The following is a 17,422-nucleotide window of genomic DNA, read 5'->3' on the forward strand; positions in this document are numbered from 1 at the left end:
ACCCCTGGTTACTATTGTTCCTCCTCAGAACCCCTGGTTCCTGTTGTTCATGATCTGTAGCTCTTCATGTTTGAACCTCTTGGACTGGCGTGACAAACCGGATATTATATTGATCTTATTATGTTATATCTGTATTATAATCTATAGTACATAGAATATAGGCGACATAAAAAAGGCCCAACATGTGGGAGTTGGATGCACCATATTGACATGTGGTGTGCAAGCTCACTATAATTCAGCGTGCAAGTGAGTTTCATCCTGTGACTGTGCGCAGATGGGAAAACAGGACAGAGTGAGAACTGAGCGAGCCTTTTTTTTCAGCCCGTCGCCGGTCATTTAAAAACCTACTATCATTGACAGTGGAAGTAAACAACCATGAAAGAGAGAGCGTCATCTTACCCCGCGCTATTTAGCCTAGATGTCAGTAGGAAAAATTTGCCTGTAACAGCGTAGGTTACTAGGTTTTGTATTTTGGCAGCTGCGGCGCCAACACTATAAGCTGCACTTGAATGCGGTAGCACGGCACCAGCACGTCTGTTCCCGCTCTGCCTGTCTTGACTCCTTTCTGAAACTGGCGTCACTCCGTCTACAGGCTCAATTAGGCTGAATTACCTAATGCTTTATCACCAGAACACCCCCTCCCAGAACACCCCCTCCCTGAATATAAACACACCCGTTTCTTTTTACTACGAGGAAGTAGTTTTTCTGTACATGACGGTGAGTTCCCCTCCTCGACCTCTACACACCTACATACTAAGAGATCGGCAAGGTGAACAACACTGTCACACAAACACACTGCTTTCCGCCTAGCGGTGGTTTTACTAGGGGCTAAGGGCTTTACATAGCACTCTATCTGGTTTACATATCAGCATCACAATCTCTTCTGCTATTTCACAATACTGTTTCCCACTACAGTCAACCACGCTTTCAAATGGTTGCAATGACTTCTGATTAACACGTAACACCCTGGCCTATTAAATATAAAGGCTGAGCTCATAAGGCCTATGACATCCAAAACAAATTCAGTGAATCAGAATCTGAAAATCCTTCTCATGTTTACCTCGTTGATATGTTTGACCTACAATCCCCAAAACAACATGTATTTAACATCCTCATGTCTGTTTGTAATCAAACAACACCTGTTAAAGTTAGTTTTATCCCCTCAAAACACATAATATTCTGTCTCTTACCTCTGCAATGTGATGTCCATTCAATATGCGCTGCATGGTTGTTGTGGATGAGGGATGATCCCTGTCCCCACGCGTGCCTCTGTGTGTGTGTGTGTGTGTGTGTGTGATGTCTATCTGGCCGGTTGAGCGCAACATAGAGCAGAGAGAGACAGAGAGAGGGAGAGAGAGAGAGAGAGAGAGAGAGAGAGAGACAGAGAGAGAGAGAGAGAGAGAGACAGAGAGAGAGAGAGAGAGAGACAGAGAGAGACACAGAGAGAGAGAGAGAGAGAGAGACAGAGAGAGAGAGAGACACAGAGAGAGAGAGACACAGAGAGAGAGAGAGAGAGAGAGAGAGAGAGAGAGAGAGAGAGAGAGAGAGAGCGAGAGAGAGAGAGCAGTCAGTAGGTGTGGAGCCTGCTTGCTAGGAGCCCTGGATCCTCCGCTTGCCGAGCGGAGCGCCACAACCCCGGCGTCAGACAGGCTGGAGCCGCAGGCGCCTGAGTGCCAGATCCCTCCGCAGCCTGCCCCTGGAACTTTCCCAGAGTTTCAGAGAGATTCAGACAGACAGACAGCAGCGGTGTGTGTTCTCTCTCTCTCTCTCTCTGTGTGTTGCTCATCCTAAAGCCATCCGTAACATTACACAGATAATTGTAATTATATTGCCCATATTAAAGACTATATATTTACCTGGTATAGAGTGAATATATATATATATATATATTGAGTACTATAGAGTTGGACACTGATTGATGATTCCATAATTTTGTTGTTGTCAGAATCCCATTTTTTCTAAACGTTATTTTTTCTTTGTCTCTTTATGTTGTCCCGTTGTGATGTGTGAAATGGCCAACACAACAACTGTATTAGATTATCATATTACAGGCTGCTGGGGGGTGTCAGCGCAGGTTAGAGAGCGCTGCTGTGTGTGTGTGTGTGTGTGTGTGTTGGTGTGTGTGTGTGTTGGTGTGTGTGTGTGTTGGTGTGTGTTTGTGCATCGTTAAAAATGGCCGTAAGTCCACCATGTCAACAGGTTTTATCCACCCATATATTTTTTTACATTTTATTTAACATTTATTTAACTAGGCAAGTCATTTAATAAGAACAAATTGTTATTTACAATGACGGCCAAACCTGGAAGACGCAATTGTGCGCCGCCCGATGGGACTCCGAATCACGGCCGGTTGTGATACAGCCTGGATTCAACCAAATCTACCCCGGTTAAAATGTTAAATAACGGTTTCATTGTTTATGGTTTGTTTCTTTTCACAATTCATCCCTGAAGGGTGTGTTGACGAGGTGTCCGCTAGCTGGGTGTGTTTGACGTGGTGTCCGCTAGCTGCCATATCGCCAACACACACGTCGTAGATGAACTGTGAAAAGAAACCATGAACAATGAACCCGTTATTTAACATTTTAACCAGGGGGCAGATTTAACAGCAATTATTTCAACACATAAATTATTTATTAAATGTAAGACACATATTGATGTAACCAGTTAATGATGCCACCTGTCAAATTATTTTAGAGGATGGAACAATTATAAATTTCTGTCCATATCTGTCTACACTTTTAAGATATCCAGACGCAATGCGTGTCTGTCTACCTCCGGGGAAGCAGGATATTTTGATCACAATGTGTCTTTTGATTGTCTACACCTGTCTAAAAAAAGGTAGATACAATCAGAATGTGGACAACAGGGCGCAAGTAAGAACCAGGTATAAGAGGGGCTACGGTGTAACACTGAAACAAGAGCACCTGTGCTTTATAATAGTTTATATACTATGGCGATATTCTAAAATACCGAATCGCCTTTCCTACAACAACAACAAAAAATGCCTCAGAAGCTTTAATCTCATCTTCAAGCAGAGACATTTCTATGAACAAGTGATACTAGTTTGCAGTAGCCTCGTTTAGAGACGCTTCACTCAGACTATTTTTCATTGCGGGTGGATACATTGTGTGAGTGCTGTGACTGATCCAGTTAATGACGCAAGCCTGGCTGGCGACAGCGAGTCTAGAAGTTTGACAGTTTCACAGTTTACAACAACTGTTGTGGAACGGAACAATACTTCCGATATTATTAAGAGCATCCATATCGAGGGATTTTCTCAAATCATATTTATCGGGACTCAGACGGATTGTCCAGACCAGAGCATAGTGGAAACAACGAGGTCGGGAGACCTGTCAGCGAATCCTGATTCAAGGTATAACATAACGGAGGAGAGCGCAGCACGCAGTGAATGTGTGTCATCTCAGTATGAAATAGTTCACAAATATTTCTCATCCCTCTTCATCCCCCTTTGCATAGAAACTTGGCTATTTAAGACAAATAAATTACATAAATACACTGACTAATACACTGTCTAGGGGCTAAACCAATCATAATGGCATAGAATAAGATATATAAAGACTGTTCACTGTTCAAATAAACCTACCATTAAAATTATAGACTGATCATTTCTTTGTCAGCGGGCAAACGTACAAAATCAGCAGGGGATCAAATACTTTTTTCCCTCACTGTATATAGTGCACTACTTTAGATCAGAGCCCTATGGAACCCTATTCCCTATATAGTGCACTACTTTAGACCAGAGCCCTATAGAACCCTATTCCCTATATAGTGCACTACTTTAGACCAGAGCCCTATAGAACCCTATTCCCTATATAGTGCACTACTTTAGATCAGAGCCCTATGGAACCCTATTCCCTATATAGTGCACTACTTTAGATCAGAGCCCTATGGAACCCTATTCCCTATATAGTACACTACTTTAGACCAGAGCCCTATAGAACCCTATTCCCTATATAGTGCACTACTTTAGACCAGAGTCCTATGGAACCCTATTCCCTATATAGTACACTACTTTAGACCAGAGCCCTATAGAACCCTATTCCCTATATAGTGCACTACTTTAGACCAGAGCCCTATGGAACCCTATTCCCTATATAGTGCACTACTTTAGACCAGAGTCCTATAGAACCCTATTCCCTATATAGTGCACTACTTTAGACCAGAGCCCTATGGAACCCTATTCCCTATATAGTGCACTACTTTAGACCAGAGCCCTATAGAACCCTATTCCCTATATAGTACACTACTTTAGACCAGAGCCCTATAGAACACTATTCCCTATATAGTACACTACTTTAGACCAGAGCCCTATGGAACCCTATTCCCTATATAGTGCACTACTTTAGACCAGAGCCCTATGGAACCCTATTCCCTATATAGTGCACTACTTTAGACCAGAGCCCTATAGAACCCTATTCCCTATATAGTACACTACTTTAGACCAGAGCCCTATAGAACACTATTCCCTATATAGTACACTACTTTAGACCAGAGCCCTATAGAACCCTATTCCCTATATAGTGCACTACTTTAGACCAGAGCCCTATGGAACCCTATTCCCTATATAGTACACTACTTTAGACCAGAGCCCTATGGAACCCTATTCCCTATATAGTGCACTACTTTAGACCAGAGTCCTATAGAACCCTATTCCCTATATAGTGCACTACTTTAGACCAGAGCCCTATGGAACCCTATTCCCTATATAGTGCACTACTTTAGACCAGAGCCCTATAGAACCCTATTCCCTATATAGTACACTACTTTAGACCAGAGCCCTATAGAACCCTATTCCCTATATAGTACACTACTTTAGACCTTAGCCCTATAGAACCCTATTCCCTATATAGTGCACTACTTTAGACCAGAGCCCTATGGAACCCTATTCCCTATATAGTGCACTACTTTAGACCAGAGCCCTATGGAACCCTATTCCCTATATAGTGCACTACTTTAGACCAGAGCCCTATGGAACCCTATTCCCTATATAGTGCACTACTTTAGACCAGAGCCCTATGGAACCCTATTCCCTATATAGTGCACTACTTTAGACCAGAGCCCTATGGAACCCTATTCCCTATATAGTGCACTACTTTAGACCAGAGCCCTATAGAACCCTATTCCATATATAGTGCACTACTTTAGACCAGAGCCCTATAGAACCCTATTCCCTATATAGTGCACTACTTTAGACCAGAGCCCTATAGAACCCTATTCCCTATATAGTGCACTACTTTAGACCAGAGTCCTATGGAACCCTATTCCCTATATAGTACACTACTTTAGACCAGAGTCCTATGGAACCCTATTCCCTATATAGTACACTACTTTAGACCAGAGCCCTATAGAACCCTATTCCCTATATAGTGCACTACTTTAGACCAGAGCCCTATGGAACCCTATTCCCTATATAGTGCACTACTTTAGACCAGAGTCCTATAGAACCCTATTCCCTATATAGTGCACTACTTTAGACCAGAGCCCTATGGAACCCTATTCCCTATATAGTGCACTACTTTAGACCAGAGCCCTATAGAACCCTATTCCCTATATAGTACACTACTTTAGACCAGAGCCCTATAGAACACTATTCCCTATATAGTACACTACTTTAGACCAGAGCCCTATGGAACCCTATTCCCTATATAGTGCACTACTTTAGACCAGAGCCCTATGGAACCCTATTCCCTATATAGTGCACTACTTTAGACCAGAGCCCTATAGAACCCTATTCCCTATATAGTACACTACTTTAGACCAGAGCCCTATAGAACACTATTCCCTATATAGTACACTACTTTAGACCAGAGCCCTATAGAACCCTATTCCCTATATAGTGCACTACTTTAGACCAGAGCCCTATGGAACCCTATTCCCTATATAGTACACTACTTTAGACCAGAGCCCTATGGAACCCTATTCCCTATATAGTGCACTACTTTAGACCAGAGTCCTATAGAACCCTATTCCCTATATAGTGCACTACTTTAGACCAGAGCCCTATGGAACCCTATTCCCTATATAGTGCACTACTTTAGACCAGAGCCCTATAGAACCCTATTCCCTATATAGTACACTACTTTAGACCAGAGCCCTATAGAACCCTATTCCCTATATAGTACACTACTTTAGACCTTAGCCCTATAGAACCCTATTCCCTATATAGTGCACTACTTTAGACCAGAGCCCTATGGAACCCTATTCCCTATATAGTGCACTACTTTAGACCAGAGCCCTATGGAACCCTATTCCCTATATAGTGCACTACTTTAGACCAGAGCCCTATGGAACCCTATTCCCTATATAGTGCACTACTTTAGACCAGAGCCCTATGGAACCCTATTCCCTATATAGTGCACTACTTTAGACCAGAGCCCTATGGAACCCTATTCCCTATATAGTGCACTACTTTAGACCAGAGCCCTATAGAACCCTATTCCATATATAGTGCACTACTTTAGACCAGAGCCCTATAGAACCCTATTCCCTATATAGTGCACTACTTTAGACCAGAGCCCTATAGAACCCTATTCCCTATATAGTGCACTACTTTAGACCAGAGTCCTATGGAACCCTATTCCCTATATAGTACACTACTTTAGACCAGAGTCCTATGGAACCCTATTCCCTATATAGTGCACTACTTTAGACCAGAGTCCTATGGAACCCTATTCCCTATATAGTGCACTACTTTAGACCAGAGTCCTATGGAACCCTATTCCCTATATAGTACACTACTTTAGACCAGAGTCCTATGGAACCCTATTCCCTATATAGTGCACTACTTTAGACCAGAGTCCTATGGAACCCTATTCCCTATATAGTACACTACTTTAGACCAGAGCCCTATAGAACCCTATTCCCTATATAGTACACTACTTTAGACCAGAGCTCTATGGAACCCTATTCCCTATATAGTACACTACTTTAGACCAGAGCCCTATAGAACCCTATTCCCTATATAGTACACTACTTTAGACCTTAGCCCTATAGAACCCTATTCCCTATATAGTGCACTACTTTAGACCAGAGCCCTATGGAACCCTATTCCCTATATAGTGCACTACTTTAGACCAGAGTCCTATGGAACCCTATTCCCTATATAGTGCACTACTTTAGACCAGAGCCCTATAGAACCCTATTCCCTATATAGTACACTACTTTAGACCAGAGCCCTATAGAACACTATTCCCTATATAGTACACTACTTTAGACCAGAGCCCTATAGAACCCTATTCCCTATATAGTGCACTACTTTAGACCAGAGCCCTATGGAACCCTATTCCCTATATAGTACACTACTTTAGACCAGAGCCCTATGGAACCCTATTCCCTATATAGTGCACTACTTTAGACCAGAGTCCTATAGAACCCTATTCCCTATATAGTGCACTACTTTAGACCAGAGCCCTATGGAACCCTATTCCCTATATAGTGCACTACTTTAGACCAGAGCCCTATAGAACCCTATTCCCTATATAGTACACTACTTTAGACCAGAGCCCTATAGAACCCTATTCCCTATATAGTACACTACTTTAGACCTTAGCCCTATAGAACCCTATTCCCTATATAGTGCACTACTTTAGACCAGAGCCCTATGGAACCCTATTCCCTATATAGTGCACTACTTTAGACCAGAGCCCTATGGAACCCTATTCCCTATATAGTGCACTACTTTAGACCAGAGCCCTATGGAACCCTATTCCCTATATAGTGCACTACTTTAGACCAGAGCCCTATGGAACCCTATTCCCTATATAGTGCACTACTTTAGACCAGAGCCCTATGGAACCCTATTCCCTATATAGTGCACTACTTTAGACCAGAGCCCTATAGAACCCTATTCCCTATATAGTGCACTACTTTAGACCAGAGCCCTATAGAACCCTATTCCCTATATAGTGCACTACTTTAGACCAGAGCCCTATAGAACCCTATTCCCTATATAGTGCACTACTTTAGACCAGAGTCCTATGGAACCCTATTCCCTATATAGTACACTACTTTAGACCAGAGTCCTATGGAACCCTATTCCCTATATAGTGCACTACTTTAGACCAGAGTCCTATGGAACCCTATTCCCTATATAGTGCACTACTTTAGACCAGAGTCCTATGGAACCCTATTCCCTATATAGTACACTACTTTAGACCAGAGTCCTATGGAACCCTATTCCCTATATAGTGCACTACTTTAGACCAGAGTCCTATGGAACCCTATTCCCTATATAGTACACTACTTTAGACCAGAGCTCTATGGAACCCTATTCCCTATATAGTGCACTACTTTAGACCAGAGCCCTATGGAACCCTATTCCCTATATAGTGCACTACTTTAGATCAGAGCTCTATGGAACCCTATTCCCTATATAGTGCACTACTTTAGACCAGAGCTCTATGGAACCCTATTCCCTATATAGTACACTACTTTAGACCAGAGCCCTATGGAACCCTATTCCCTATATAGTGCACTACTTTAGACCAGAGCTCTATGGAACCCTATTCCCTATATAGTGCACTACTTTAGACCAGAGTCCTATGGAACCCTATTCCCTATATAGTACACTACTTTAGACCAGAGCTCTATGGAACCCTATTCCCTATATAGTGCACTACTTTAGACCAGAGCTCTATGGAACCCTATTCCCTATATAGTGCACTACTTTAGACCAGAGTCCTATGGAACCCTATTCCCTATATAGTACACTACTTTAGACCAGAGCTCTATGGAACCCTATTCCCTATATAGTACACTACTTTAGACCAGAGCTCTATGGAACCCTATTCCCTATATAGTACACTACTTTAGACCAGAGTCCTATGGAACCCTATTCCCTATATAGTACACTACTTTAGACCAGAGCCCTATAGAACCCTATTCCCTATATAGTACACTACTTTAGACCAGAGCTCTATGGAACCCTATTCCCTATATATATAATGCACTACTTTAGACCAGAGCCCTATAGAACCCTATTCCCTATATAGTACACTACTTTAGACCATGGCCTATAGGGGATGCATACTCTGTGGAGATGTTTCAAGTCAAGCCCCCTGACAGGAACTATCAGTCACAAACAGGAAAGTAGAAAATAATGTATTTAGGCTACTCTAAATATGGGTTGCTGTGGGAACCAGAGATAATATGGGTTGGTTTTGGGAACCAGAGTTAATATGGGTTGCTATGGGAACCAGAGTTAATATGGGTTGCTATGGGAACCAGAGTTAATATGGGTTGGCTATGGGAACCAGAGTTAATATAGGTCGCTATAGGAACCAGAGTTAATATGGGTTGGCTATGGGAACCAGAGTTAATATAGGTCGCTATAGGAACCAGGGTTAATATGGGTTGGCTATGGGAACCAGGGTTAATATGGGTTGGCTATGGGAACCAGGGTTAATATGGGTTGGCTATGGGAACCAGGGTTAATATGGGTTGGCTATGGGAACCAGGGTTAATATGGGTTGGCTATGGGAACCAGGGTTAATATGGGTTGGCTATGGGAACCAGGGTTAATATGGGTTGGCTATGGGAACCAGGGTTAATATGGGTTGGCTATGGGAACCAGGGTTAATATGGGTTGGCTATAGGAGTTAAGGTATCATACAGATGGGAAGTGGGGACACTCCAGTACAGTAGGTATCATAACGTTGGTTTGGGAGGTGGGAAGTGGGGGCACTCCAGTACAGTAGGTCGGGTGCCAATAAACCCCACAGAAGAAGAGGCGATGGAGACAACGGTTGACAGTGACCTTCGCCCTTCCTGTTCAGGCACTGTTTTCCCTGCAGTTCTGTTAACAAGGGCAGGTGTTTGGCAGGCTGGAGCGAATGATACTGTGTGCTAGCTAGGACTCCGGTACACAGCAGGTGTGGGGGGGGCCACCTGTTCCCCCCCCCCCCTTTATAATCCACAAGTTTTTTTTTATAGCACCATGTAGTTTCCATTCAGAAAAAGTTTCCATATATCAGCAACAGCAGCTTGAACTGGTACTGCTGCTTCAACAATCTTGTCTCTCATTTGTCAGAGAGTCCTTTAGGTGCCTTTTGGCAAACTCCCAAGTGGGCTGTCATGTGCCTTTCACTGAGGAGTGGCTTCCGTCTGACCACTCTCTACCATAAAAGGCCTGATTTGGTGGAGTGCTGCAGAGATGGTTGTCCTTCTGGAAGGTTCTCCCATCTGCACAGAGGAGCTCTGTCCATCGGGTTCTTGGTCACCTCCCTGAGTTGTGTGAGACTCTTTTTTTTGGGTGAGTTTTACATGCATACATACTGGTTTTTCTATTCTTAAAGAGCTTCTTGATAATGAGACTTTCCTGGACGTTACCCAGACAGGATGTCAGACAGACTGGTGTCCAATCACATTTCTCTCCAGGACTGGGGAAGATGTTAAGAGGTCTTCCACGCTGAAGGTACAGAGACACATTGATAGGTGTTAACCAAGTATACCCACTGGAGCTAAATCCTCTGTAATATCCTTCAATAACCAGGGGTATACCATATACAGTTGAAATCAGAAGTTTACATACACATAGGTTGGAGTCATTAGAACTAGTTTTTCAACCACTCCACAAATTTCTTGTTAACAAACTATACTTTTGGCAAGTCTACTTTGTGCTGTAGTAGGTGTAGAGGTCTGTTCTGATCAGATCCATCATGGAGTCTCCATGTAGTAGATGTTGAGGTCTGTTCTGATCCATCATGGAGTCTCCATGTAGTAGGTGTAGAGGTCTGTTCTGATCAGGTCCATCATGGAGTCTCCATGTAGTAGGTGTTGAGGTCTGTTCTGATCCATCATGGAGTCTCCATGTAGTAGGTGTTGAGGTCTGTTCTGATCCATCATGGAGTCTCCATGTAGTAGGTGTTGAGGTCTGTTCTGATCCATCATGGAGTCTCCATGTAGTAGGTGTTGAGGTCTGTTCTGATCAGGTCCATCATGGAGTCTCCATGTAGTAGGTGTAGAGGTCTGTTCTGATCCATCATGGAGTCTCCATGTAGTAGGTGTTGAGGTCTGTTCTGATCCATCATGGAGTCTCCATGTAGTAGGTGTTGAGGTCTGTTCTGATCCATCATGGAGTCTCCATGTAGTAGGTGTAGAGGTCTGTTCTGATCCATCATGGAGTCTCCATGTAGTCGGTGTTGAGGTCTGTTCTGCTCTGATCCATCATGGAGTCTCCATGTAGTAGGTGTTGAGGTCTGTTCTGATCAGAGGTCTGTTCTGATCCATCATGGAGTCTCCATGTAGTAGGTGTAGAGGTCTGTTCTGATCAGGTCCATCATGGAGTCTCCATGTTGTAGGTGTTGAGGTCTGTTCTGATCCATCATGGAGTCTCCATGTAGTAGGTGTTGAGGTCTGTTCTGATCAGGGTGGGGTGGGAGTTAATGATGACCGTGGTAGGTGTAGAGGTCTGTTCTGATCAGGGTGGGGTGGGAGTTAATGATGACCGTGGTAGGTGTAGAGGTCTGTTCTGATCAGGGTGGGGTGGGAGTTAATGATGACCTTGGTAGGTGTAGAGGTCTGTTCTGATCAGGGTGGGGTGGGAGTTAATGATGACCTTGGTAGGTGTAGAGGTCAGGGTGGCTTGGGAGTTATGATGACCGTGGTAGGTGTAGAGGTCTGTTCTGATCAGAGTGGGGCCTAGGAACAGTGGGTTAACTGGTCTAGGAACAGTGGGTTAACTGGTCTAGGAACAGTGGGTTAACTGGTCTAGGAACAGTGGGTTAACTGGCCTAGGAACAGTGGGTTAACTGGCCTAGGAACAGTGGGTTAACTGGCCTAGGAACAGTGGGTTAACTGGCCTAGGAACAGTGGGTTAACTGGCCTAGGAACAGTGGGTTAACTGGCCTAGGAAGAGTGGGTTAACTGGCCTAGGAACAGTGGGTTAACTGGTCTAGGAACAGTGGGTTAACTGGCCTAGGAACAGTGGGTTAACTGACCTAGGAACAGTGGGTTAACTGTTCCTAGTTTCAGGGGCAGAATGACAGATTTGTACCTTGTCAGCTCGGGGATTCGAATTTGCAACCTTTGACTACTAGTCCAACACTCTAACCGCTAGGCTACGCTGCCGCCCCCGATAGTCATGAGATAGTCAATAGCATCCTGCTGCAGTTTCATCTAATTTTCCCATGAAGGATGGCAAAGTGTTACAACAACAATTGTTGAGATTGATATGGGAAGCCGCTGTGGGCGCAACAGGATCCAAAGACACTCAAACTCATCTCTTTCATGGCCATCCCATCTCCTGACCTGGAGACTGTCCTCTACATACAGTACATGGTCATCCCATCTCCTGACCTGGAGACTGTCCTCTACATACAGTACATGGCCATCCCATCTCCTGACCTGGAGACTGTCCTCTACATACAGTACATGGTCATCCCATCTCCTGACCTGGAGACTGTCCTCTACATACAGTACATGGTCATCCCATCTCCTGACCTGGAGACTGTCCTCTACATACAGTACATGGTCATCCCATCTCCTGGCCTGGAGACTGTCCTCTACATACAGTACATGGTCATCCCATCTCCTGGCCTGGAGACTGTCCTCTACATACAGTACATGGTCATCCCATCTCCTGGCCTGGAGACTGTCCTCTACATACAGTACATGGTCATCCCATCTCCTGGCCTGGAGACTGTCCTCTACATACAGTACATGGTCATCCCATCTCCTGGCCTGGAGACTGTCCTCTACATACAGTACATGGTCATCCCATCTCCTTTCATACTTAGGATTTCTGTCCATTCTGAACACCTGATCCCCCCCCTCTTATGTTTAGGGACTTATCTTGAATGATGTCATGTGCCGTTTCCTCCAATAGAAGACCTGGATGATCTGAGTAGAAGCTCAAACACTTTAACAGAGATCTGGAATTGCAGGTCAGGATATTTGACAGACATTATTTCGCATCTTCTGCTTTCTTTATTGCAGTTAAGTCCCCTTGGAACTTGGGCTTCTAGTTTGCAAAATGTTGTATTTCCAGAAGCTTCTCTTTGATGTGTGGCGCCGGATGTGGGATACGTTTTCTGATATTCCAAAGAGAACCCAGTGAGTATCACACAAATGTTATTGTTTACCATTTCAGTTGTTTAAAAACAAACTCCTTCAAAAAAGCTATTCAGCTCCAGAACGGACCACACAATCTACAAGGAGAGTATTCCTTCCCTTTGACTTCTTACACGTTGTTGTTTGTTGTTGTTGTTGTTGCGGTTGTTGTTGTTGCTGTTGTTGTTGCTGTTGTTGTTGTTGTTGTTGCGGTTGTTGTTGTTGCTGTTGTTGCTGTTGTTGTTGTTGTTGCTGTTGTTGTTGTTGTTGCTGTTGTTGTTGTTGCTGTTGTTGTTGTTGCTGTTGTTGTTGTTGTTGTTGTTGCTGTTGTTGTTGTTGCTGCTGTTGTTGTTGTTACAGCCTCAAATCAAAACGGATTAAATAAAAAATATATATTTTTCTCTCCCATCTACCCACAATACCGCATAATGACAAAGTGAAAACAGGTTTTTAGAAATGTTTGATCATTTATTGAGAATGAACTACAGAAATAACTACTTCGCATAAGTATTCACACCCTTGAGTCAACATCTCGTAGAACCGTTGGCAGCGATTACAGCTGTGAGTCTGTCTGGGTAAGTCTCTTATTAAGAGCTTTCCACACCTGGAATGTGTAACATTTGCCCATTATTCTTTAATAAATTCTTCAAGCTCTGTCAAATTGGTTGTTGATCATTGCTAGACAACCATTTTCAAGTCTTGTCATAGATTTCCAAGTGGATTTAAGTCAAAAACGTTTATCAACGTTTAAGTCAAAACTGTTACTCAGCCACTCAGGAAGATTCACTGTCTTCTGTATCACAACTGGTAGTGATTGGGAATCCCATAGAGCAGCGCACATTTAGCCCAGCGCCGTCCGGGTAAGGTTTTGGCCGGGGTAGGCCGTCATAGTAAACAAGAATTTGTTCTTATATGACTTGCCTAGTTAAATAAAGGTTAAATATGTATTTTTTTAAACATTTGTCCTTGTGTTTTAGGTTATTGTCCTGTTGAAATGTGAATTAATCTCCCAGTGTCTGGTGGAAAGCAGACTGAACCAGGTTTTCCTCTGTTTAACTCCATTCCGTTAATTTTTTATCCTGAAAAACTCCCCAGTCCTTAACAATTACATGCATACCCATAACATTATGCAGCCACAACTAATGTTGGATATGTGGAGAGTGTTACTCAGTAATGTGTTGTATTGGATTTGCCCCAAACATAACACTTTGTATTCAGAACAAAAAGTGAATTGCTTTGCCACATTTTTTGTAGTATTAGTTTAGTTTCAAACAGGAAGCATGTTTTGGAATATTTTTTATTCTCTACGGGCTTCCTTCTTTTCACTCTGTCATTTAGGTTAGTATTGTGGAGTAACTACAATATTGTTGATCCATCCTCAGTTTCCTCCTATCACATCCATTAAACTCTGTAACTGTTTTAATGTCACCATTGGCCTCATGGTGAAATCCCTGAGCAGTTTCCTTCCTCTCTGGCAACTGAGTTAGGAAGGACGCCTGTATCTTTGTAGTGACTGGGTGTATTGATACACCATCCAAAGTGTAATTAAAAACTTCACCATGTTCAAAGGGATATTCAATGTCTGTTTTTTAGAATTTGTATTATTGAAACATCTTTGCAAGGCATTGGAAAACCTCCCTGGTCTTTGTGGTTGAATCTTGTTTTTAAATTCACTGCTCGACTGAGGGACCTTACAGATGATTGTATGTGATTGGTTGAGGCAGTCATTCAAACATGTTAAACACATTATTATTAGATTATTATTCAAACAGAGTCCATGCAACGTATGTGACTTGTTAAGCATTTTTTAAATAACCTTTAGGAAATAAGGAAACTTATTTGAATATTTATTTTCATTTTCTACAAATTAATTAACATTATTATTTAAAAAAAAATAACATTCCAATTTAATACATTTTTAATTCAGGCTGTAACACAACAGGGAAAAATGTCAAGCAGTGTTAATGGGACTGTACAGTATGGACTGTATGGGGGACAGAGGGAGGACTGTACAGTATGGACTGTATGGGGGACAGAGGGAGGACTGTACAGTATGGACTGTATGGGGGACAGAGGGAGGACTGTACAGTATGGACTGTATGGGGGACAGAGGGAGGACTGTACAGTATGGACTGTATGGGGGACAGAGGGAGGACTGTACAGTATGGACTGTATCGGGGACAGAGGGAGGACTGTACAGTATGGACTGTATGGGGGACAGAGGGAGGACTGTACAGTATGGACTGTATGGGGGACAGAGGGGGGACTGTACAGTATGGACTGTATGGGGGACAGAGGGAGGACTGTACAGTATGGACTGTATGGGGGACAGAGGGAGGACTGTACAGTATGGACTGTATGGGGGACAATCAGTCTGAAACCAACCCCTTCCCTAGGCCCCAATCAGTCTGAAACCAACCCCTTCCCTAGGCCTCAATCAGTCTGAAACCAACCCCTTCCCTAGGCCCCAATCAGTCTGAAACCAACCCCTTCCCTAGGCCCCAATCAGTCTGAAACCAGTCTGAAACCAACCCCTTCCCTAGGCCCCAATTAGTCTGAAACCAACCCCTTCCCTAGGCCCCAATCAGTCTGAAACCAGTCTGAAACCAACCCCTTCCCTAGGCCCCAATCAGTCTGAAACCAACCCCTTCCCTAGGCCCCAATCAACCCTTAAACCAGTCTGAAACCAACCCCTTCCCTAGGCCCCAATCAGGCTGAAACCAACCCCGTCCCTAGGCCCCAACCAACCCTTAAACCAGTCTGAAACCAACCCCTTCCCTATGCCCCAATCAGTCTGAAACCAACCCCGTCCCTAGGCCCCAACCAACCCTTAAACCAGTCTGAAACGAACCCTGTCCCTAGGCCCCAACCAACCCTTAAACCAGTCTGAAACCAACTCCTTCCCTAGGCCCCAACCAACCCTTAAACCAGTCTGAAACCAACCCCGTCCCTAGGCCCCAATCAACCCTTAAACCAGTCTGAAACCAACCCCTTCCCTAGGCCCCAATCAACCCTTAAACCAGTCTGAAACCAACCCCTTCCCTAGGCCCCAATCAACCCTTAAACCAGTCTGAAACCAACCCCTTCCCTAGGCCCCAATCAACCATTAAACTAGTCTGAAACCAACTCCTTCCCTAGGCCCCAATCAACCCTTAAACCAGTCTGAAACCAACCCCTTCCCTAGGCCCCAATCAGTCTGAAACCAACTCCTTCCCTAGGCCCCAATCAACCCTTAAACCAGTCTGAAACCAACCACTTCCCTAGGCCCCAATCAACCATTAAACTAGTCTGAAACCAACTCCTTCCCTAGGCCCCAATCAACCCTTAAACCAGTCTGAAACCAACCCCTTCCCTAGGCCCCAATCAGTCTGAAACCAACTCCTTCCCTAGGCCCCAATCAACCCTTAAACCAGTCTGAAACCAACCACTTCCCTAGGCCCCAATCAACCATTAAACTAGTCTGAAACCAACTCCTTCCCTAGGCCCCAATCAACCCTTAAACCAGTCTGAAACCAACCCCTTCCCTAGGCCCCAATCAGTCTGAAACCAACTCCTTCCCTAGGCCCCAATCAACCCTTAAACTAGTCTGAAACCAACTCCTTCCCTAGGCCCCAATCAACCCTTAAACCAGTCTGAAACCAACCCCTTCCCTAGGCCCCAATCAGTCTGAAACCAACTCCTTCCCTAGGCCCCAATCAACCCTTAAACCAGTCTGAAACCAACCACTTCCCTAGGCCCCAATCAACCCTTAAACTAGTCTGAAACCAACTCCTTCCCTAGGCCCCAATCAACCATTAAACTAGTCTGAAACCAACGCCTTCCCTAGGCCCCAATCAACCATTAAAGTAGTCTGAAACCAACTCCTTCCCTAGGCCCCAATCAACCATTAAACTAGTCTGAAACCAACGCCTTCCCTAGGCCCCAATCAACCATTAAAGTAGTCTGAAACCAACTCCTTCCCTAGGCCCCAATCAACCATTCAACCAGTCTGAAACCAACGCCTTCCCTAGGCCCCAATCAACCATTCAACCAGTCTGAAACCAACCCCTTCCCTAGGCCCCAACCAACCCTTAAACCAGTCTGAAACCAACCACGTCCCTAGGCCCCAATCAACCATTAAACCAGTCTGAAACCAACTCCTTCCTTGCCCAATACCAAGTCCATCTTTCTTTCCAACTCAGTCCCTAAGAATCCACTAGCTAGCCTCTTCCCCAGTTCCAAAACAACCCGTAAATCCTACCCCCAAATATACTTCTTTATGGCCCCTCTTAAAATAACTCAAGTTTATAGGTCAACTGTTGTGTCTATGCTAAACTCTCGTCTTCTCCAGGCGGTACATCATTATCGGGTGAGA

This window comes from Oncorhynchus kisutch, linkage group LG28 (genome assembly GCF_002021735.2).
Source record: "Oncorhynchus kisutch isolate 150728-3 linkage group LG28, Okis_V2, whole genome shotgun sequence".
Taxonomy (NCBI): Eukaryota; Metazoa; Chordata; class Actinopteri; order Salmoniformes; family Salmonidae; genus Oncorhynchus; species Oncorhynchus kisutch.